This window comes from Eptesicus fuscus, chromosome 9 (assembly GCF_027574615.1).
Source record: "Eptesicus fuscus isolate TK198812 chromosome 9, DD_ASM_mEF_20220401, whole genome shotgun sequence".
Taxonomy (NCBI): Eukaryota; Metazoa; Chordata; class Mammalia; order Chiroptera; family Vespertilionidae; genus Eptesicus; species Eptesicus fuscus.
This window is the reverse complement of record NC_072481.1, coordinates 12,165,658-12,191,152: the sequence shown is the minus strand read 5'-3', so window position 1 is coordinate 12,191,152 and position 25,495 is coordinate 12,165,658. Positions and strand designations below refer to the sequence as shown.

The following is a 25,495-nucleotide window of genomic DNA, read 5'->3' as shown; positions in this document are numbered from 1 at the left end:
ATTGTGATTTCACATATGCTTCTTTTGTTGTCTGTGATGTAGGCTCATTTTTGTTGTTGATGTTCATTTTCATTTGAATTCTGTGTGTGTGTGTGGAGGGTTAGGATTTGTTACATTTTTTAAAAAAATATTTTTATTGGTTTCAGAGAGGAAGGGAGATAGGAACATCAATGATGAGAGGGAACCATTGATTGGCTGCCTCCTGAGGTTGGTCCGAGCCCACAACCCAGGCATGTGCCCTTGACCGGAATTGAACCTGGGACCCTTTGGTCTACAGGCTGATGCTCTATCCACTGAACCAAACTGGGGTAGGTTGGGATTTGTTACATTTAAGGAGTTGTTTGTTTCCTCTGGACATACCCTGGAGGCTCTTCTTGATTTCTCTGGCTACTACTCTCACTTCTTATAATTGATAGTGCAAAACCTCTCTTAGAGTTTTCCTTGCAAGTTTATATCTCTTTGGAATTTCACACTTCACTACTTTTCCATAGATCTAGAAGAGAAACTCACTTTGGGGCCACCAGTCTATTTTTTATCTAGCTGTAACATTCAAATATTTTAGATTTTTATGGTTCTAAAAATTCCAACTTCAATTCAGTTACAGAAATTAGCATGTATCATTACATCTTGGGATGGGAAATCAAACAGGTAAGTTTTAAGGAAAATCAGGGAATGGAGCAGTTCAACTGTTCAAAGTGCTTGTGATATTTCCTGCAAAAATGTGTAGTTCATCTGTCTTAATCTGCTTGGGCTGCTGTAACAAAATACCATAGGCTGGGTGGCTTAAACAACACACATTTATTTTTTTTCTTTTCTGGATGGCGGGAATCCAAGATCAAGGTGCCAGCTGATTTAATTCCTGGCAAGGGCCTTCTTGGTTTTAGAAGTTCACCTTCTTGCTGTGTCCTCACATGGTAGAGATAGACAGACAAGCAAGCTCTCTGCTGGGTTTTATAAAGGCACTAATCCCACCATGAGGGCCCCACTCCCATGGCCTCATCTCATCCCAGTTGTCTGCCAAAGGCCCCATGTCCAAATACCATTACATAGGGAATTGGGGCTTCAACATGTGGTTTTTTGGCGGTGTGGGGGTAGTGGTGGGAAGGAGCACATCTCATTCCATAGTACCATTTATGTGATTCAGAAAGTTGTGGGGAAAGTGGGCAAGTAGGACTATGGGAGAAAGGTCATTAGAGGAAATAAGTACCATAGACATGCAGAGTATTGTTCTGTATTAATCTGATGGAGGGGTATGGGGTATATGGGCTTATTCATATGTGCTTAGATTGGGTGGGGTTGGGGTTGTTCAATTGGAAGGGATGTGGGAGAAGGGAGAGGGCAAACTTAATGCAGGACTATTTATTTTATCAGGATTCAGATGAGAAAGTTTACTTGGAAGTATTTTGCTAACTACAAAGTATAATATACAAAAACTAGCATCTTTATAGAACTAAGAATTGTGAATTTCAGTGACTCAACACTCAATGAAAAGCAGACTATACAGACATCATGAAGCTTTGTAGTGATAATAAATTCTGTCAATGAATAGTGAAGGAGAGGTTAAGTTAAATTAAAAGCAAGTAGAATCATTTACAGCAAATAGAATCAATTAACTGTAAACAATGAATATTATAGATTGATACATAGAATGACTGATATGAAAATAAAATGTTACACTTACCAAATAAACAATCTTTTTTTTCTCAATGAAATATTTATTTACTGTTCCTTTTTCTCAGATATCCAATCAAACTGATAACTAAGTAACAAGAAGAGCTATATCTGATTATAAACTCTCCAACCATTGATAGACCCCTTTTTTTTTCTCTGTGAGAAATGATAAACACACAAGCTATCTGAATTCTCTCTCAAATGATGGCTTTTCTGTCTGCCTTATTTTATTCCATAGCTATCTAAGTAGGTGTTACCTAGAAGAAATAAATTATGTTGCCAATATTTTATTACCCTTTCATAGGCAAAATAAATCTCCTTTTTAGTTACCTGTCAATGATACTCCATTTTCAGGTACTACACTATATTATTCAGGACTATATTACTACTCTTGATTTTCATTAAAATTACCCATCTTCTTTTACGGTTTAATTCTAAAATTTGACCTTTCTGTTTAGTACAATTGATTGCATGGCATCCTAATTAGTTTAGCAGTATAGCTGTTAAAGCTTTGTTAAGGAAAAAAGGAACCATACTAAGTATTTCAAGTAGAGGGGATTAACTACATAAATTTGTTATACTAACTGATTGATTATCAAAGGGATGCTAAGGTAGGAAGCAGGTAGGGAATAAAAGAGAAAAGGTGGTGTTGCCAGAATCTAGGAGCTAGGAGGAAGGGTCCTTTAGGACTCTTGTTCAGACCTCTGAGAAGGAAGTTACTGCAGGTTGGTCCTTGAACATCAGAAACTCAAGTGAGAGAACCAAGTGAGGGTGAGGCTGGCACTTTGAATATCAAGTATGCATGCATGCCTCTCTTCTGCTGGCATCTCTGAAAGCTTTGAGAGGCTGGGGAATGCGAATGAAAATAATGTCTGGTCTGGAACCATACTGATAGGTTAAAGCACCCTCCTACTGCTTACAGGATGGGTCAGAGCTGAAAGAATAGGTAAGTAACTGGCACAAACAATGGTAAAAGGATGTAGAATTTTCTTACAAATAAAGAATAAGATAGGACCAATGGACCCCAATGATTTTAACAGCCAGAACAGGGAATAATAAAAAGTAAATATGATAAAATAATAGGGATGTGGATATGTTGATAAATGTAATAACAATGAAGTTAAATTTCCCTATTAAATATGACTCAAATTGGTCAAAAACTAAAATCTAGCCCTGGCCTGTTTAGTTTAGTGGTTAGAGCGCCACCTTGAGGCCTGAAGGGTCGTGGGTTCACTTCTGGTCAAGGGCACATACCTTGGTTGCAGGCTTGATCCCAGCCCCAGTTGGGGCATGTGTGGGAGGCAACCAGTCGATGTGTCTGTCACATTTATATTTCTCTCTCCCTTTTTTTCTCCCTTCCCTTTTACTCTAAAAATCAATGAACCCTGGCCGGTGTTGCTCGGTGGTTGAGTGTTGACCTGTGAACCAGGAGGTCACGGTTTGTCTCCCAGTGGTCAGGGCATATGCCTGGGTTGTGAGTTAGAACCCCAGTGTGGGATGTGTAGGAGGCAGCCAATCAATGATTCTCTCTCATCATTGATGTTTCTATCTCTCACTCTCTCCTTTCACCTCTGAGATCAATAAAAACATTTACAAAAAATCAATGGAAAAAATATCCTCTGGTGAGGATATATGCACTTAATCTAGATATATGCACTTAGACATAACACAGAAAGATTGAAAATAAGAGCATGGAAATGTTAACAGGAAAATGCTAATAAAAAGAAAGCAGGTATAAGCAACTTTTAGTAGTCAACATAGAATTCAAGGCAAAAACATGTACGGGAGAGCAGTAATTTCCACAATATAAAGATTTAATTTCTGGAAAATGTAACATAAATTCTTATTTACTTAATAATTGGTTTAGAATATATATATGTAGCAAATGTAAAAGAAATTGAAATTGACAAATTGATAACTAGTGTGGGAGTCTGAATCTCAGAGAAATAGATCAGTAAGTAATCGTATAGACCAGTGTTGGGAAACTATGACCCAAGGCCAAATCTGGTCCCTCTTCTGGTTTTGGTAAATAAAGTTTTACTGGAATACAGCCATATTAATTTACTTATGAATTTTGCTTTTTTACTACCAAAGAGTTGAATAGTTGCTAGAGATTGTATGGTCTGCAAAACCTAAAATATTATCTTGACATTTACAGAACAAAAAATTGCCAACCCCTGACATAGATCAGCAAACTATAAAGACGAAGTATTTTGGGTTTTGTGGGCCAGATTATCCTTTGCATATTCTTCATTATTTAACTCTTTTAATATGTAAAATCCTTTCTTAGCTGGCCTTATAAGAACACATGCCAAGGGCCATAGTTTGCCAACCCCTGATATAGATAAATGGCAATAATAGTAAACTTGTTTTATATGAATATATAAATTAGCACAAGCATATGTATATGAAAAAAGAACTTTTTTCTGGCTTGCATTGCAGTGTTTAGAGGCAAGCATGTCGAACTTGCGGCCAGTGGGCCACATGCCGACCAGCCGTGAGTTCAACATGCTTGTGGGTCATGGGTTCAATTTCTGGTCAAGGGCACGTGCCTAGGTTGTAGGTCTGGTCCCTGCCCACGATTGGCCCATGGTGATGTGGGAGGCAGCCAATTGATGTGTCTGTCTCTCTCTCCTCCTCCCTTCCACTATCTTTAGAATTAATGGGAAAAATATCTTCATTAAAAAAAAAAAAAAAAAAAGGAATTTTGTACATATTCAACGAAAAAAATAGTTGAGATTAGTAATTTGAAAATCATAATTACCATATTTTAAAAATATAGAGAGAACTTGTTATTCAACAAAGATAAAAGATTTAAAAGGCTATGAGTAGTTTAATGTAATTAAACCTTTGTTTTAGTAATTTTCTCATTTAACTAAGTGGGCCCTTTTTTGAAATACACCAGGAGCATTTATAGAACTTGATCATATGTTAGACTACAGAGAAGAATGTTAAATTCTTATATTTATATTTTCTGAATATCCTTCTACAGAATTAGAACTTAATAAAATTGCAGTTATGTTTACACTGAAATTTTATGGAATATAATTACTGTTTTAAAAGCTAATCAAGCTTATAATTTATTTTATTGAACATAATTTTCATTATCTTAAACATAATATATGAATAAAAATATGAATACTAAAACCTACTTATTTGGAAACTTAAACTCTTGACTTAAAGATAAAATCAAAGTAGAAAATGCTATCTTTAGAAATTAATGACAAATAGCATTTTGTATCAGAATTGGCCAATTTGTGTCTTCAACAGAATGCTACTTTTGATAATAGCAAACTTGATGGTGTCAGAAAATGCATATGCATGCATGTGTGTGTAAAACATTTGCATGTCACTAATGATTAGTGTGTTGAGCATCACTTTGGCCATTTGTGTGTTCAAGTGCTTATTGGCCATTTGTGTGTTCAAGTTCTTTGCCCACTTTTTAATTGGATTAATTTAGTTATTGAGTTAGGAGTTCTTTATATATTCTGCATCTCAATTGCTTTTTCACTCTGTTGATATTATCATTTGCACAAAAGTTCTTAATTTTGAATGAAGTCTTATTTATCTGTTTTTTCTCTCATTGCCTACGCCTTCGGTGTCATATCCAAGAAACCATCGCCAAATCAGCAGTTATTTCATTATACGAAATGCAGCATAAACTATTGTGTTACTTCTCTACTTTTAAAATTTTAAACACATGGAAATTTTATCCTTTTAGAAAACAGTAGCAGGTTTAGAGAAAAAAGTCTTGGGTTACCAAGAAGACAGTCCATATTGATTGGAGTTACAGAAATATGTGATCAACACCTGCCAATAACAACCCCAGCTGAGTGAGAAAAATCACTGAGAGTCCACCTACCATGTCCAAAAAGACACTGAGAAATTCCAAAGACTGTTAAGGGTTCATGTCAAGAGTATATATCAAGGTGCACATTGGGAATTAGAGAAGTTGGATACTGAAGTGATGACTCAGGAGCAGCTGATCTTATTTACATAAACATTTGGCAACATTTAAGAAGGGAAGGATGTAGCAAAAGGAATGGAGGCTGGCAACGGGCAAAGCAAGTAAGTATCAAGGACTAGAAGGCATTATTGTTTGGTTTTGAGAGTTATTATCTTTTAACTTCAGTAGCTATGAAATTAGGAAGTATAAAACCAAAAGAGGGAAAAACACTGTTGAGGTTTGTGTTAGAAAATGGGATTATATTACTTTGTGCAACTGGTAGAAAAGATGAAAGCAATAAAAAAGCTGGATGCATACAAAAGACATCCTTCACCAAATCTTTGTGTTCTGCTTTGTTTTATTTACTCCAAAAGTCTTAAGGAATACAGATTTCTTGAAGAAGGGCAATTTTTAGAAGGTCTTTGAAAAAGACAATCTCATACTATTACTGTAACATGCAATGTTAAGCCAGTGCTATAACAATGCTCTAAAAGTAGATCTAATGCTGTAAGAATCAGAATGACAAATTCTCATAAAAAATAATAGTTCTTGAGCAGGTAAGGGACAGTGGTGGGAGAATCTGATTGTGGAAACATTTAGAAATAATATTATTTTAAAATATATTTTTGTTGGTTTCAGAGAGGAATAGAGAGGGAGAGAGAGATGGAAACATCAATGATGAGAGAGAATCATTGATTGTCTGCCTCCTGCACACCCCACACTGGGGATTGAGCCCGAAACCCGCCCTGTGCCCTGACCGGGAATTGAACTGTGATCTCTTGGTTCTTGGTTGATGCTCACCCACTTAGCCACACCAGCCGGGCTATCATTGACCCTTCTAATACAAGCTTAGTAGCATGTTCGTTGCAGGTATCTTTGGCTTTAATACAATTTAAATGTTCCTAGATTTAAAGCCACAGTACAGTGATTCTCAAATTCTTTAAAATGGCTTTCAGCCCCCATGTAATTAGTACAGTGCCTCAACCATAAGTAAATTCTTAAATCTTTCATGGATAAAATAGCTCTACGTGAAATTTTCCAAAAGTATTACTTTGGGTCTGTTTGTACAGTGCTTTATTTGACTAAAACAGTTTTTCTGACAGGTATTGTTAATTTTTTTTTTTTGTACAGTTTAGTAAAAGTTTATTTTACAGGTACAAGCTTAACTAAAAAAAGAGTCAAATACTCTATTGTTGCATTTTCAGAGAACTTGTTCTGAGGAAGACTTATTTTGAGGAAGGGTCTGGGAATCTTTTCTTAGTGTTCAAGCTGTCATGAATTAAACAATTAAGTTTGGATTCCTAAGCCAAAAAAGTCTTCTGTCAGGATACCATGGCAGAGACTTAGTTATCTAAAAACAGTCTGGTGCTATTTGAATATAGAACTTACTACCTTTTCTGCACAGGTGATCTAATTTTCTGTTCTGAATATTCTCAGGATATAATCCACAAATAAGCTTTTATATAGAATCATGGTGGTTAGGTAGAAGAAATGCTGTCCTTGAGTTACTGATTTTACATGTTAAGGTATTTTTTAAAATGTAGTATGAGAGAGGTTCATCATTTTTTTGTACGAAGTATTTCAGTTAACACAGTATGATGTGCAATCAGTTTACTTGTCAAATTTGTCTCATTCTAGAATTCTGTTTATTATGGTAAATATTTCTAGAGTTGGATTGATAAAAAGAGTGGAATGACAAGTACAGCTCCTGAGATGGGTGATGAATGATATTAAAATACACTTCAATTTATGTAGAGTAATGCTCATTAAGTATCTGTTTTTGAGGTAACAGAGAGTAAGAGTAATTGGATGGTCCTAATGCAAATAAAATATGTATTATGACTTATAATGAATGGTTGAATTGCCTACAACATTCATCTAAAAATGTCCAAAAGCCACAATTAAGTAAAAGCAGTATTTGTGTTAGATAACATTTAAAATACAACCCTTTTAATTTTCTAGCAGTCGTATCTCTGGTGTTGAAAAAATTCCATTCAAAATGAATAACCTCTCTACTGGAGTACTTCTTGAAGAAACTTCAATTACAGCCCAACAATTGAATCATGATAAAATCCCAGAAAGATTTTCTCTTTATTGATCTAACTCAGTGGTCGGCAAACTCATTAGTCAACAGAACCAAATATCAAGAGTACAACGATTGAAATTTCTTTTGAGAGCCAAATATTTTAAACTTAAACTTCTTCTAATGCCACTTCTTCAAAATAGACTCGTCCAGGCCGTGGTATTTTGTGGAAGAGCCATACTCAAGGGGCCAAAGAGCCGCATGTGGCTCGCGAGCCGCAGTTTGCCGACCACGCATCTAACTTAAAAATAAGAGATTGATCATAAAGTCTTCCCATATTTTTTCTGAGGCAAAGAGCTCTATATCCAAACTATAAACCATGGAAAAGAATTCTCAGTTGCTATAGTACTACGTTATAGAAAGTAAAATTGTGTGTGTTTTTTTTAAATAGAGACCTGGTTGTGAATCCCAGTTTTACCACTTACGAATTATGAAGTTTGGGATAAGTTAAACCTTCCTCCAAAATAATAATATCTACATCATAGGGTGATTGGTGTGAGGATCAAATCAAATAACAGATGTAAAGGCCCTGGCAGGTGCTGTGAATGCTCAATAAATGTTTGTTGGACTTCCTATGTTATAATAGCTTTGGAGTACTTCACATTTTTTTAAGCTGAGAATTAATTTTAGGAAATGAATTCCTTGTCTACTTTGGCATTTTTTTAAAAAAAAGATTTTTATTGATTTCAGAAAGGAAGAGAGAGGGAGAGAGAGATAGAAACATCATTGATGAGAGAGAATCATTGATTGGCTGCCTCCTGCACACTCCATACGGGATTGAGCCCGCAATACGGGCATGTGCCCTGACTGGGAATCAAACTGTGACTTCCATTGAGCCATGCTGGCCGGGCGACCTTACTTTTTTTTATTGTTAACACTGGCATTACATTTCAGTGTTGTTTCCTAAACTCTTTAATATCAGATTATAACTATATTCAACATTACTGAAAACCAGACCTTGCTACATAGGCATTTATATCATTAAACATTATTGCCTAACATGTCTGATTTATTTCCCCTGTAAAATTTTTTTTAAAATAAAAACTCACACCCTAGGCAAAGCTGATAAGTAGAGTGTTTTAGAAATCCCAAGATAACCACTAATAAAGCCATGGTAATGACCTTGATGTTTATCTAGAGACACAGTGAGGTTCATCTTGAAGTTTTCCAAAAGTTATTAAGCACTGGGGACTGTTAAGCAATCATTCTAGTACATGAAAAGGCAAAACTCAGTCCAGTAGGCACATCTATTATTTGCTTCTTTGATAAGCAAGCAGTCCTCATTGTGTTATGGTATATTTGGAAAAAATCCAAGTCCTAAAACAGGTCATTAGTTTCTAGTTTATGTATACTGCCTTTTATTTTGTGAGGTATATTATGTCCTCTCCCTGGTTCTTTTCTACCATCTTCTCACTTCCCTTTTTGCCATTTGTTCATTGCTCTGTAGAATCCAGGGCAAAAGAAATTAAAAGTGGCATCTGATCCATTGGTGTTACTTTTTGTTAATAACCCTTTTAATAGAAATCAAGATGAAAAAATTTGAAAACCATGCCTGAAATGATAACTTGGCATTTCTGCAAAGTTTTATTTATTTTTGTGCTGTGTTATTGTAAATTAGTATCATAAAGCATTTATTTGAACAGATAAAATATTTTTCCCTGACTAAATAAAACAAGAATTGTTCCGTTTCAAGATACAAATGGGAGAAGAGGGGTGCAGGCCAGATGATGAACTGTCTATCAGTATTTGGGTAGATTAATTGTATTTTGTTTTAGCTGAAGCTTGATTCAGATTTATGCCACGTTATCTATTAGAGCCATGTTTTGGAGTAGATGGACTTTGATTTATAATGGACATCTTTTTAATTTATTAGATGAGTGATGTCATCAGGATTGAGCAATTCTGTAGAAAATTAACTAGTAATAAAAGAAACCTAATGAGAATCTGTCTGGATATCTTTCATATCTACCATTTTCCTGGATATTTCTGAGAATTAAAAATGATAAGAAATTGAATGTTCTTCAGGAAAATGCTTGTGCTATATTCCAGTGTTATGGCTGACAGAAAAGTTAAAGGTGACTTAAATAATATCTAGGAGTTCATATAGATTTGTTGTGGTAAATAGTATTTATGTGGTTAGATTTCTCTTCAAACCAATTTTTAAAGCTGTTTTATTGAATATACTTCCTACTTACCAGATTTTACTGTTAAGGTGATCTGTTTTAATAAATAGCAAAATTTTCTTAAAAGTACATTCTTCCCACAGATATTTGTATAGTGCACACTTTGTGCTAGACACAAATGGGTTTATTTGGAAAGGCCACCTCCTAAAGTTTAAGGAAAATAGTTATTTTCCTTATAAATTGCCAACCGTGTATTTAAGCCATTTATTTCTTTGAGAGATTATTTAAAGTTTATGTGACTGTATTCTAGCCTCCAGAATAAGTTTAATTTGGAATCAGGAGACTTGCCTTCTGCTATTTATTTGCTTATCTGCCTATATTTTTATTACATAATAGAATGCTTGCAGAATCTCTGCTAACATCCTGTTGCTGGACTTTCTAGAAAGGTCCAGTTACCGGGTTTCTTCCTTGAACTCTCTCACCTACTTTCTTCCTCGCTCTCTGGAAATTTAGGTAACATTACTTAACTAGAAAGCCATTCAAGTGGATAGTATTAGTTTTCTTAACATTCCTTAAATTTTGGGAGGCAGGCTCAGCATTGTTCTGGCTCTTCACTATACTCTCTAGGTCCTTGCCCTATGATTCATGTGCAACAAGCTCATCCCTAGTTTACCTAAGCAAATTTTCCTGTTCTTTGAAGATTGTGGTATTTGGCCCACAGTTTATTTCTCCTTTTTACTCTCTGCTATCTACTAGGAAGACTTCTAGCATATTCATTTTCACTCCATCCAGCCATTGCCGGGGTACTTGTCCCAGCCTTAAGAAGGGTTCAGCATTCTGGAGAAAGGGGCTGCGCGTAGATGATTAAAGAGTCCGGAGACAAAAGATGATTTTGAAAGGCATTGGGGGTCAGAGGATCTTCAGCTAAAGGAGCTGAAAGACTACTCTTCTTGACTCAGGACCCTGCTTTTATTTAACACAAATTGTCCTAAGGCAAGGTGGAGATAATACACTTCAAAGGGTAGGGTACAGAAGCATTGTCAGTTTGGGGAATAGCCTACAGCTGTTTGGCCAACAGGAGTCAATAAAATGCCCTGAGCTGTCTGGCAGCAGACAATTATTCAGGTTTGGGGGAAGTGCCGTTTAGCCATTCCAACAGGTAAACTACATATGTGGCTCACCCTTGTTGAGCTGCCCAAGCTTCACCAACCTTTTGGTGAAACTCTTGTAATTATTACATGCTGAAATTGGTTTCCAGCAAACCATTGCTGTGGGCTCCTGCATTCACCCTCCTTTCTTCCCTTTTTTTCACTTCCTCAGGGCAACTATTAATGGACAAACACACATAGTCAGCAATCCATAAGGACACAGCCTAGATCTGCACTGTCTGATATAATAGTCACTAGAGCCACTAGTGGTTTTTGAGCTCAGCTAGTGCAAATTGAGTTGTGTTATAAAGTGTAAAATACACCAAATGTCTCAGTTTTTATACTGACTACAAGTTGAAATTTGGGGTTTATTGGGTTAAATAACACCTCACTAAAATTAATTTTACCTGTTTAGTTTTTGTAATGTGGCAACCAGAAATTTTATAATTAATTATGTGACTTATATTTTTGTTGAAGAGTACTGTATAGATCTAGTCTCTATAAAACTATTCTGCCTTGCTCTTGAAGTCTAAAATTTCTCTGACCACCGTTTCCTGCTTCCACTTTTACCACAACAAATCTATATGAACTCCTAGATATTATTTCAGTCCTATTGTACCAGTTTTGCAGTCTATAACCCTTTCATTCTGCAGTCCCTTTCTATTCTCAACATGACAAGTCCCTTCCTGCCTTCATACTCCTCTTGTTTAGCTTTGATCCTATCATTAATCGTTATTAACCCCTAGTTTCCTTTATTTACTCTACTAGAGGCCCGGTACACAAAATTCGTGCATGGGGGTGTGTGTGTCCCTCAGCCCAGCCTGCACCCTCTCCAATCTGGGACCACTCAAGGGATGTATGACTGCCCGTTTAGGCCTGATCCCAGTGGGCAGTCGGACATCCCTCTCACAATCCAGGACTGCTGGCTCCCAACCGTTCGCCTGTCTGCCTGCCTAATTGCCCCGAACCGCTTCTGCCTGCCAGCCTCATCACCCCCTAACCACTCCCCTGCCAGCCTGATCAATGCCTAACTGCTCCCCTGCCAGCCCGATTGCCCCTAATTGCCCTCCCCTGCTGGCCTGGTCACCCCCCAACTGCTCTCCCCTGCAGGCCTGGTCACCCCCAACTGCCCTCCCCTGCCAGCCCGGTCACCTCTAACAGTTCTCCCTTGCTAGTCTGGTCGCCCCTAACTGCTCTCCCCTGCAGGCCTGCCTCCCCCCCCCCTCAACTGCCCTTCCCTGCAGGCCTGGGTCCCCCCAACTGTGCTCCCCTGCTGTCCTGATCGCCCACAACTGCCCTCCCTTGCAGGCCTGGTCCCTCCCAACAATCCTCCTCTGCTGGCCATCTTGTGGTGGCCATCTTGTGTCCACGTGGGGTGGCCATATTTGACCACATGCGGCCAGCCATCTTGTGAGTTGGAGTGACGGTCAATTTGCATATTACTGCTTTATTATATAGGATTTATGTATTTTGCTAATTCCCATCCCTGAACCAGTCTAATCTAGAAGATGTTTTCCTCTATTCTGGCTCCCAGGATGAAGGGTTCTGCTGTAGAAATTCAAATACCTGTGCTGATGGGCTCTATAAACATTTTATGATTTCTTAGTACAGCTAAACTAAGCTATACTAAGCTGTAGCTTAGCTAATTGGTAATTCTATTAATCATCTTGAACCAGCTTCCAGTTTTATCCTGCATTGTGTTTTCATCTGCAACAAGTTGGCCACCAACGGCTACAGGCTGTATACACTGTATCAGTACATACAGCTCCTGAAGTCACATGCATTGTGGTAGCCCTGCTACCACATTTCAAATGCATTTCTAATCTTTCTGCTTACTTTTTTGTTGTTGTTTTTATTGATTTCAGAGAGAGGAAAGAAGAGGGAGAGAGAGAAACATCAGTCTTGAGAGTGAGTCATTGATGGGCTGCCTCCTGCATGCCCCCTACTGGGGATTGAGCCCTCAACCCAGGCATGTGCCATGATCAGGAATTTAACTGTGACCTCCTGGCAGTGAGCTGGGCTCCTTACATTTTTGAAGCCCCTACTGTTTTAAAAATTATTAGGAAATATATAATCTTATAAAAAAGTATAGTTCAGTTTGAGAGAATGCAGTAGGCCCCCTTATCCACTGGGGATACGTTCTAAGACCCCCAATGGATGCCTGAAACCATGGATAGTATAGACCCTATATACAGAGTGTCCCAAGAAATGTGTACACACTTTAATAGTTGATAGCTCACTTTTGAAAATGAAAGTATGTTAATAAACATTCCTTTTATAATTATTCAAAGTCATAAACAGTGGAGTAACACATATTTTGTATATGTATTATATACTGTATTCTTTTTTAACTTTAAAAAAAATATTTCTTTATTGATTTCAGAGAGGAAGGGAGAAGGAGAAAGAGATAGAAACATCAACGATAAGAGAGAATCATTGATCGGCTGCCTCCTGCATACCCGCTACTGGGGATTGAGCCCGCAACCCAGGCATGTGACCTTGGCCGGAATCGAACCTGGGACCCTTCAGTCCGCAGGCTGATGCTTTATCCACTGAGCCAAGCTGGCTAGGGCTATATACTATATTCTTAAAGTAAGCTAGAGAAAAAAATATTATTAAGAAAATCATAAGATGAACCAAAGGACTTCTATGCATACATATAAGCATAACCAATGGACACAGACATTATAGGGGGGTGAGGGCATATGCTGGGAGGGGAGCCAATGGGGGGAAAAGGAGACATATGTAATACCTTAGTCAACAAAGAATAAAAAAAAACCATAAGAAAAAGTGCAGTTAAAGAATTTATTGAAAAAATAAATTCGGCATGTGGAGTTCAGCCGATAGGTGATTCTCTCTCATCATTAATGTTTCTGTCTCTGTCTCTCTTCCTTTCTGAAATCAATTAAAAAATATTTTAAAAAATTCATGTATAAAGGACCTGTTCATTCAAACCCATGTTGTTCAAGGATCAACTGTACTCTCCACTTTGGTACTTGGGATTTTCTTTGACAGTTAAAACTTGACATAATACAATTGAATTTATCACTTTTTAATTTAAAGCAGATTAAACAGCTAATACAAAAACATTAAGAGAAAATAAATTTGGTATATTTGAGGGAAGTAGGTAAGACCATTGTAGCTGGAAAATAATATATGAGGTGGCCTGAGCCCAGTCATTTTTGGCCCTTATCCCTGATATCTAATTGCTCAGAAAGTACTGCTATTTCAATATACAAACTCAAATCTTCCTCCATTGTCTAGACTCATTGTGGCAGGTAGGCCAGACCCTTATCATCATGTACCTACACTGTCAGTAGCTCCCTAACTGGTATTTTAACACAGGTCTCTTCTCCAGGACTTGATATTATTGTAATAGTTCTCTTTATTAAACAAATCTAATGATATCGCTTCCTTGGTTCAGTATTTCACAAGGGTCCTTTCAATGTACAGTCGTTTAATTATCTTGACACATCTTGTTAGTCTGGCCCTAATCTGATTCTGTGACCTTACTCTGCCTCACCCACCCCTATGCTATGGCATTATTGACCTGTTCAGGGTTCAAACAGACATGCCCCACTTTTCTAGGTCTTTGTGCTTCTGTTTTACTCTTTGTTTTGCATATATATAGTGTCCCTCTCCTCATGTGTCCGACTGACTGCCAGCTCACCCATCTGTCTCTTGTTGAACTGTTACCTCTGGAGGCTGTCTGGATATCTTCTCCCAGGAATAATTAAAATTTGCTTTGCTTCTTGACATTTTATTCATACTCCTCATAGCATTTTCTATAGTCTATTCAAGTTGAGTTAGGTTAATTGTAAATCTCTGAGCAGAAGAACTGTGTCTTTTTCAACTTTATTTCCAGCACTTTCTAGTCAATGCTGAAAAGATAGGATTATTTAATTGCTGCATTTTATTTTTATTTATTTATTTTTAAAAATATATTTTATTGATTTTTTACAGAGAGGAAGAGAGAGGGACAGAGAGTTAGAAACATCGATGAGAGAGAAACATCGATCAGCTGCCTCTTGCACACCCCCTACTGGGGATGTGCCCGCAACCAAGGTACATGCCCCCTGACCGGAATCGAACCTGGGACCCTTGAGTCCGCAGGCCGACGCTCTATCCACTGAGCCAAACCGGCTTCGGCAATTGCTGCATTTTAAATAATGAATGGTTTGAGGGTTTATTTCATTCTAGTTTGAGTGAAAAGTTTTTGTGTTCCTAATGTTTTTCATTGAAGATACTACTAATTAACATCCTCAAAGGAAAGACAATCTAAATCAGTTTTCTTTGAGGCCTTGTTATTTGTGTAGAAGTCAAGAACATAGACCCTGTCATTCATTCCTAGTTGCTTTGCGGGGGGAGGGGATGTGTTCGTCATATCCAGTAAAAGCATAAGCTGTATGGATAACTGCCTTCACTTTAGATCATTTGGAGAGATGTGTTTTTCTCCAAAGTAGACTTGGCCTATTGAGAGGAAGTTTGCCAGCCGAATCAGCCTCCTGTTTTTGCTTGTCGTCATCTTTTTATTATCAAGAACACTTGGTGTGTTGGTTGGGGTCATGGGAAAACCATGTGATGCCTAAATGAACTTTATCATAAAATTGGTTGGTGTTATTGAGGGAAAGGTTTCAGGGAACTGTAACTCATTAGTAGGAACTGGAGAAGAAGCCAAGTGTTTTGGTGAGGCAGAAATTTCCAGAGTGACTGTGAGCAGAAAGACTATTGGTGGGTGACTCAGCTGTTTTCTAAACCTGTCTCATGTGATTGAGTGTGTATGATGTCTGTTTATTCTCAGCAGAGTAAGTACTAGGGGAGTCACATTACATAGCAAGCATAATGTTTATTTAACCAGCTCACTGATGATCTAAAAATAGTTTGTAGGGGATTTTTGTTTTCTTACTTCATTTAGCATCATAAGATAGATGGAAAAATCATAATGAAGACCTATTGACAAGGGTTTTCCCTTATAGATAACTTTGAATATATAGTTGGCAAATACTATTTCACTTCCTTCAATATAAAAAAAGCTTTGGCATTTAAATAAAAGGTTAGGTAAAGAAGATAGCCTTTAAATTATACAGAAAATAATTCTGCACCATTACATTTTAGCTTGTGTTCTGGACAGATACACATTTTGGATGCATCAGGACCTTCATTGAGGTATTTTATGTACTAAAATTTTACACAGGAACAGTTTTTCCTTTTTGTGAGGTTATAGCAAATGCTCTTTGAAATGGAAATGCTAATACTAAATATTTGTTGGATTTTATGTTACTATTTAATTATAATAGTAATAGTTTGCCCTGATTTTCTTGATTTACTCACTTTGTACTCAAGGTTTGTACCACTGTGTCCTGTAATTGAGTCTTTCAGTGTGTTAAAATGTGATTATTATTCCCCTGTGTACCTATTTATATTCTTTTCTCTGAAAGAGAAAGCACTTAGAAGCCTGAGTATATCTAATAGTCATAATCTGCTCATTTGTCTGGGAGGCATTGAATCACTGTGATTTATTCTTTTTGACTTTTGAGTGTTCTTGCTCTTTGAGGTGCAACATATGCAGCAAATGGACTTGTCTGAGATTATTTTGCAAGGGAATGGAAAACTGCATTTATTAAGAAGTAAATGCCAGAATTCTATTTACAATAATGTTTAATGAAGTGGCAATATTTGATTATTCCAAGTCTGTAGAATTATATTACTTACAGTGTTTGATGCTATATATAAATTGGGAAATATATACCTTTTTATGGTTGGTGAAAAAGTGACATGCATTAAACAGTTATTGCACTGTATTAATTTGTTTCATTCTATTTAAAAAATAAAGTTAATCTGAGAGGATATAAATTTTTATTTTTAATATTACACTGTTAGAATATTTTCTGGGGTTTCTTTTTTTGGCATCTTTTTAGTTGGTGCAGTCAAATTATGAATTTAATAAATCTGGAACGGTATATTAAAGTGCATACCTTCTAACTCACTGCATATATGGGACCTGGCTTGAACACCATTTGAAAGTGATTCTAATTGTACTAGTTCTGTGCGATCTCATACCTGCCCTTATCCTATTCTATACTAATAATATCCTAGGTGGTGATCACGCCCTCACGCATCACGCCCTAACATTGTCACAAGATGGCCATGCGCACAGCAGAGGTGGGGCCCCGCGGAGGAGGCAGGTCGAGGCAGGGGAGGGCAGTTGTGGGTGATCAGGCCGGCAGGGGAGGGCTGTTGGAGGCGATCAGGCAGGCAGGGAAGCAGTTAGGTGTCAATCAGGCCGGCAGGGGAGCGATTAGGGGGCGATCAGGCTGGCAGACAGGCGAGCGGTTAGGAACCAGCGGTCCCGGATTGTGAGAGGGATGCAGGATCGGGCAGTCGGACATCCCTTGAGGGGTCCCAGATTGGAGAGGGTGCAGGCCGGGCTGAGGGACACTCCCCACCCCCCATGCACGAATTTCGTGCAACGGGCCTCTAGTAGATAAATAACAAGTTGAGCATTTCTAAGTGTTAAAATTGTCTGGGCCTGAAAACCTGAAGTTCAGCCATGATGCTTGGGTGTGTTCCAAAGAACAAAGAAGAAAAGGATTTCATGTGAACTCAGCTCTTCCCCAGGAGATGAATTCAGATTTGGGGAAGGAAAGAGTAGTTATCCAGTTCTTGGCAAATTGGCAGCTGGATCAAATATCCCACTGAACTTTAATTGACATGCAAAAACAGTATTTTCCTCTGTAGTAGAGGGATTATTTCTATTTCCTCTAGTCATTTATAGTGTTTCTTGATGATATGGTGGTGGTGGGGAGACATTGGTTTTGTTTTCTAATAACACCTCTTGCACTGTGAGGTATTCTGCCTGGATCTGATTCTGCTTGGTATGCTCCTTTTTTGGAAATAAAAGATAACTAGATTTTCCCCTTTGCTGAAATACATAAAAGACATTGTATTTGATGCAGGCTGCTAAATGATGATTGTTGTTAGTTTTTGCATTTCATAAGTTTTGGTATATTGTCTTTTCATTTTCATGAAAGTGATTTCTTCTTTGACCCAGTCATTGGTTATTTAAGAGTGTGCTGTTTAATTTTCATATCTTTGTGTATGTTCTTCCTGCTATTGATTTCATTCCGTTGGATCAGAAAAGATCATTTTTAAGATTCATTGTGACTTATTTTGTGGTCAAACATATGGTCTGTCTTGGAGAATGTTCTAGGTGTACTTAAGAAGAACATAAAGCCCTGGCTAAAGCCCAGTTAGTTAGAGCATACATCAAAGGGTTGTGGGTTTGATTCCCAGTCAGGGCACATACCTAGGTTGCAGGTTCAATCCCCATTCAGGGCTCTTATGGAAGGCAACTAATCTATGTGTTTCTCACATTGACGTTTCTCTCTCTCTCTCTCTCAACCCCCATCCCCCTTGCTCTCTCTAAAAAAAAATCAGTAAAGACATATCCTCAGGTGAGAATTAAAAAACATATTCTACTGTTGTTGGATAGTGTGTTTTGTTTGTGTTTTAGGTCCAATTGGTCTATAATATATTTAATTCCACTGTTTCCTTATTGATCTGTCTGGTTATATTCATTATTGAAAATGGGGCATTGAAGTCTCTGATGATTATTGTAGAACTATTTTGCTCTTTAATTCTGTCAATGATGTATATAGTGTCCTTCTTTGTCTCTTCTAATAATTTTTGACTTAAAGTATATTTTGTCTGATATCAGTACAGCCACCTCTGCGTTCTTTTTGATTACTATTTGTATGGAATATTTTTCTTCTTTTTCATCAATCAGCTGCCTCCTGCAAGCCCCCCACTGAGGATCCAGCCCACAACCCTGACCATGTGCCCTGACTGGGAATCGTGTCAGTGACCTCTTGGTTCATGGGTTGATGCTCAACCACTAAGCCACACTGGCTGGGCATGCATCCTATTTTTTAAAAATTCATCATGCCAACCTATCTTTTTTAAAAAATATATATATTTTTATTGATTTCAGGGAGGAAGGGAGAGGGAGAGAGATATAGAAACATTAATGATTAGAGAGAATCATTGATCGGCTGCCTCCTGCACACCCCATACTGGGGATCAGGCCCACAACCTGGGCATGTGCCCTTGACTGGAATCGAACCCGGGACCCTTCAGTTCACAGGCAGACGCTCTATCCACTGATCCAAACCAGCTAGGGCCCAACCTATCTTTTGATTGAAGAGTTTAATCCATTTATATTTGAGGTAATTAGTGATCGGGAAGGACACAATGTTGTCGTTATTTATTTATTTTTTGTATAAATAGCACTCCTTTAAAAAAAGTCTTCTCTCTTACTGCCTTCCTTCGTATTTAGTTGAGTTTTTGTAGTGACATGTTTTGATTCCTTTCTCATTTCCCTTTGTAAATATTCTAGAGATTTTTTTGTTTGGTTACTATGGGGATTATGTGTAACGTCCTGAAGTTATAACACTCCCATTTTAAACTGATAACAAGTTCACTTCAATTGCTTACAAATATTCTACTTCTTTTTATCTTTGCCTCCACCCACTTTGTTATTGGTGTCACATTTCATCTTTATATACTGTGTATCCACCAACATAGATTTATAGTTATTTTTATGTTTTGTCTATTAAATTGTATAAAATAATAAAAGTGAGTTATAACCCCAAATTAAAATAATACAGGTTTTTATATTTGCTTATGTATTTACCTTTACTGGAGAATTTTATATTTTTATATGGCTTCCAGTTACTGTCTGGTGTCCTTTTATTTCCACTTTAAGGACATTATTGTAGGGCAAGTCTTGTGTTAAGGAACTCCCTGATATTTTATTTATCTGGAAATTTCTCCCTCGTTTTTGAAGAATATTTTGTGAAATATCAAATTCTCATTTGACAGTTGTTTTTTCTTTGAAAAATTTGTAATGTTTCTCACTTGCAGTTTATTGAGCTTCTTGTATTTGGATGTCCTTGGATAATTTTAGTCATTATTTTTTCAAATAAGCTTTCTGTCCCATTTTCTCTCTCTTCTTCCATAATGCATAATTCCTTATGTTTCTTAGGCTCTATTCACTTCTTTTCCCTTAATTTTTTTTTTTCTTCTCAGACTTGATAATTAAGGAGTTCTCTCTCCAAGGTCACTGATTCTTTCTTTTGCCCATTAAAGTCTGCTGTTAAACACCTCTAGTGAAATTTTAAAATTTAGTGATTGTGTTTTTCTTTTCTTTTGTTGTTGTTTTTGTTTACAATTTCTGAATCTTTGAAGTTGATTTCTAGAGATTTATTATGTTCCTTTAAATGGGCCTTCAACCAGTCTCTTTGTATGCCTTATAATCTTCTATTGATAATTTAACATTTGAAAAAATAGCCACACCTTCCAGTATTAGGGGACTTGGCCAATTGTCCCTTAGGATTGGCTGCAACCAAGATGGAGGCTCAGCTATGCAGAGACCCACCCCTTGGAGCAGGACTGACTTCAGCGGGGCTCTGGTGCCCACTGAGTCCGCCCCTTGAGTGTGTCACTTGTGGATGTGGTTGGGTGGTACTTCCTTGTGGTCTGAAGCTATACACTGGGTGCACTGGCTCTAGGGCAGTGGTTCTCAACCTTTCTAATGCCGCGATCCTTTAACACAGTTCCTCATGTTGTGGTGACCCCCAACCATAAAATTATTTTCGTTCCTACTTCATAACTGTAATTTTGCTACTGTTGGTCTTAGGCGACCCTGCTAGTAGTTCTCACTGGTTGAGAACCGCTGCTGTAGAGCCTAAGACCATTGGGAAACACAGATATTTACATTACGATTCATTAACAGTAGCAAAATTACCATTATAAAGTAGCAATGAAAATAATTTTATGGTTGGGGGGTCACCACAACATGAGGAAATGTATTATAGGGTCGTGGCAATAGAAAGGTTGAGAACCACTGCTCTAGGGCCTCCCAGGAGGCACAGGCCAAGGTCAGCCACCACTGTGTTCTGTCTGGGACCACCTGGCATGAGCTACAAAGTGATCTACAGATGGCTGCTACTTGTGCTGGATTTGGAGTTGCCCAAGAGAGGCCAGGCTGCAAACCAAGGCCAGCTGCTGTGAGCTGGGCCTGGGGCCACTTAGAGGTACTGGGCATGCCTAGGCCAGATGTTGCTTGTTTGAGAGATTTTAGGAAAGTCTGAAACGTGAACCAAGCTGGGCCAATCACCAGGGCAGGTGAACAGTGATAGCCAGGTTGATGGAGGCTCAGATATGGCACCTGCCTGCCTCTCTGTAGGGGAAGGGCTCAGAAAAGGAACAATGGCTCTGCCCTGATTTTTATTTGACACACATGGGTGTGGTGACACCCTTGTCTCTGCCCTTCCTTCCAGTCTTGATGTGACTTCTTTTTATCCTTAGTTTTAGGACTCTGTTCAGCTAGATTTCAGGCAGTTATTTTTATTTACTTTAAATATATTTTTACTCATTTCAGAGAGGAAGGAAGAGGGAGAGAGATAGAAACATCAGTGATGAGAGAGAATCATTGATTGGCTGCCTCCTGCACGCCCCCGACTGGGGATCGAGCCCACAACCCGGGCATGTGCCCTTGAATGGAATCGAACCTGGGACCCTTTAGTCTGCAGGTCGACACTATCCACTGAGCCAAACTGGGTAGGGCAGTTTATTTTTATTTTTGATGGGGTTGTGGGAGGATACAGATACCCAACTGCATTTACTTATGCCTCCATCTTGCCTGGAAGCCTCATATTGTGAATTTCTTGAAGGTTAAAAAACCAGCAACCACATATCTGCAGCTTCATTTGTGCATCTAGAACACAGCACATGGTGTCTTCTTTGTGTTAGAGTTCAAAAAATATTGTTGATTTAATTTTCATTGTGATTTATGAGATGACATTTCATTTGTTTCAAAAATATTTAGAGCTTTGCAAAATACGGACCTCCTATATTTTCTTGTTTGCTTTGCCTTTTTATAATACTTGAAGGGAAAGCTGAAAGACATTTTATCTTCATTATATTTTTATTACAAAATAATCAGTTTTTAGGTCCATGAAAAGGGGAAAAAATACACAATTCAAAAGTGTACAAAATAAGACCTACAAGTTGTGTTCTGTACTCTCCCCTTCCAATTTCCATTTCTCTGAAGTAGCCAGCATTAAATTTGTCATATACCTTCCTAAGACATTTTATCTTTATGTTTATTAGTATACTGTATACATATACCAAAACATTTTACAACTAGGGTGATTATATTATTAATAGTTCTGTGATTTGCTATGTCATTCAATGTTACAGATATCTTTCCATGATAGTGTCTGTAGCCTGACCTCATTCTTTTTAAGATTATACCATATTCTCACATTGATTAAATATAGCATACTTTTACCTCTCCCTTAAAATGGAAATTTAGAATGTTTCCTGTTTTGTTCCTCCCTCCCCACCCCATTATAAGTATATCTGTAGGGTAAATTCCTTGAAATGGAATTGTGGAGTCAAAGGGATAAGCTTATTTAAAATTTGGTATGTATTACCTAATATCTTTTTGAAAGATTGTGGCAATTTATTTCAGTTAGATTTGTGTGTGTATGCTACACATGCCTAGTATTGAACTTAGTCTTTATGGTAGTATTTACTTAAGGTGAAGGAAGATTCTTAAAACAGGAGAAATAACCTTCACCTCTGAGTAGTATGTGAAATACTTAGAATAGTGCTGAAACACAGTAAGAGCTATATAAATGTTTCTGTTATAATTATTTTTGTTGGCTTCATTGTATTATATTATGAAAATTGAAAACCCTTGTAAATTTTTTTCACATGTCCATGATTTGAAAACTGTCACATCTGTACTACATAACAAAGTACTACATTGTTCTTGTCATGAAATTCATCCTTGGATTTCTATCTTTAATTGTTCAAATCACTGTTTTTTATTTAATTATTCTGAACATAAAGGTTATGTATGTAACACAACGTCTGTTTTGACTGGCTCGTCTTCACTGGCATTTTGTTAACAGTCTGTCAGTAAATATCATTTGCTCATTGTTTTTGTTATTGTGTTTTTATCTACCCAGTTAATAAAAAGCGATCAGTGAGTTGAGAGTGTTCATTGAAACATAAAAGTAATAATGAAAATGAGAATGCAAGTCTATATGACTCTTTTAAAGGTGGACAGTGAACTGGATTGCAGTGTAAATATAAAATATTCATACGTATGTTCTTGGAGAAGTAAATGTGGTAACTTAGAAGGTATCCAAAAAGGGGAAGTACAAACAAAATGTTTAATGAGTACTGAAATGATATTCCCTTAATCTATCCCTAGTTCTCTATGCATTTGATGAGATGAAACACATTTATAGGATGTTCCCATTCAAGTTTTTGCAATATTTTTCAACAAAACATACTACTATATTAAGCAAGTTATTCCAGAATAACTTAATTCGCTAAATTTGGTTAATCATGTCATTAAATTCAGAGTAGAGATGAAAAGCATAGAAGCCTCTTTCACAAGTGCACTGCTTGCACCAACAGTACAAATCACATAATTCCTAAGAAGTTTCTAAAACTAGCCACAATGGAAAAATGTTCCGAGAGAAAGCTGAGTGAACTATTGGCAAAATTCTTTATCAGTGCCCCTTTTAAATCTTACATTGCTAATGAAACAATCACATCTATATATATAAAAGCCAATCGACCAGAATGACTGATCGCTATGACTCTCACTGCGGCCAGCCAACTGGCCCGATCGGGGTCGGGGCTGGCCAGCCAACCTTCTAAGGTCCCCTCCCCCCAACTGGCCCCGCTCCCAATCGGCCCGGCCACCCGATGTGGGGCAGGGTTGGCTGGCCAACCTCCTGCGACCCTTCCCTCCCCCCGCCGGCCTGGCTCCCATCAGGCCCTGATCTGGGGCGGGGCTGGTGGCCAACCTCCCACATCCCCTTCCCCCAGCTGGCCCATCCCCGATTGGCCCTGATTGGGGCAGGCCGGCCGGACCCCACCCGTGCACGAATTCGTTCACCGGGTCTAGTGTATTATAAAAAAAGGAATCACTTCCATGTGTGGGTGTCATCAGATACTACGCTTTGCATTTTGATGAAACTGCTTGTATACAGAGTATGAATCAGCTCTTGGCATACATACAATTTAAATTGTAAGAAGTACTTGATTATTTTTTGTCTGTTTAAAATAATTCCAAGTAATGGAAATAAATTCTTTGTTTTTTAATAATAATTTTTGAGAGCAGTACTGTAGTCTACCAGCTTTATGTATGACCAGGAATAGTGTTATTACTAAATGAAAGAACTTATGCCTGAATCCCAATTCACATACTGCTTTTTCAATTAGTTGTAAGGGTGTTGCCTTATGTGGCTTCAGTGTTGAAAATATTAGTGGAAATTTTGAATAAGGTCAAATATGATTATTTCAGCATCTTTTATGAGAGGGCAAGGTCTCCTCTAACTTTTTGAAGTATAGAAAGAGGTAACATTTTTCCATGTTTTTATAATTGGTACCTCTTAATGCTGGTTCAATATCGTGACGGGCAGAAATTTATGCTTCAATGTAGCACCAACTAAATGTTGAAAATAAAATATCAAGATTTCCTAAGACCAAAGAGCGTCACCACTGAGAATATGACTTTTTTTAAACATTTGATTTCTTTCTTTAATTTAATAAAGAATGAAATTAATGCTGTATTTTGCAACTGTATCCAAATTTTTAAGAGTTGGATGAAATACTTTTCCAGTTTGAATGCAGAGTTGATAAGTCTATTCACCACTCTTTTTCAAGTTGAAGTAGTCAAACTTCCAATTTTCCAGAGTTTGAATGTAATACATAAACTTGGTGTCTAAAACAGTGCTGAAAATAATCTTTGGTGAGAAACTTTGGAATAATTTTTGGATCATTGTTGATCCCGTTATTACCTGTTTGATAGATTCTGATACTTACTGCCATGATTTTCAATTTATGACCAGATTTGGTAGAACTAGAATGAGAAAGGAAACTTAAATGTCAGTTATAGAAATGCCTATAAGATTTCTGTGTTAAAAGATTGCAAAATATCCTGTGTCTAATATGAAACGTTTTTGTTGTTACTCCTTACCTGAGGGTATTGTTTCCATTGAGTTTTAGAGGGTGAAAGGGAGAGAGAGACAGAAAGACAGACATTGATGTGAGAGAGACACATCGATTGGTTCCCTCCCATACAAGCCCCAACTGGGCCGGGAATCAAACCTGCAACCCAAGTACTCTGGCCAGCACTCTAACCACTGTGCACACTGGCCAGAGCAGAACTATTTTTTTATTTTTTAATATATTTTATTGATTTTTTACAGAGAGGAAAGGAGAGGGATAGAAAGTTAGAAACATCGATGAGAGAAAAACATCGATCAGCTGCTTCCCGCACACCCCCTACTGGGGATGTGCCCGCAACCAAGGTACATGCCCTTGACCGGAATCGAACCTGGGACCTTTCAGTCCACAGGCCGATGCTCTATCCACTGAGCCAAACCGGTTTCGGCAGAACTAGTATTTTTTAAATTAATCTTGTTTTCATTATTTG

General features: G+C 37.6%; 1 protein-coding gene across 8 annotated transcripts in view; it reads left to right on the top strand.

Annotated features, from left to right (window-relative positions):
• EIF4G3 (eukaryotic translation initiation factor 4 gamma 3) overlaps positions 1 to 25,495 on the top strand; it is a 270,009-nt gene that overhangs the window by 89,198 nt on the left and 155,316 nt on the right. The window lies entirely within an intron of this gene.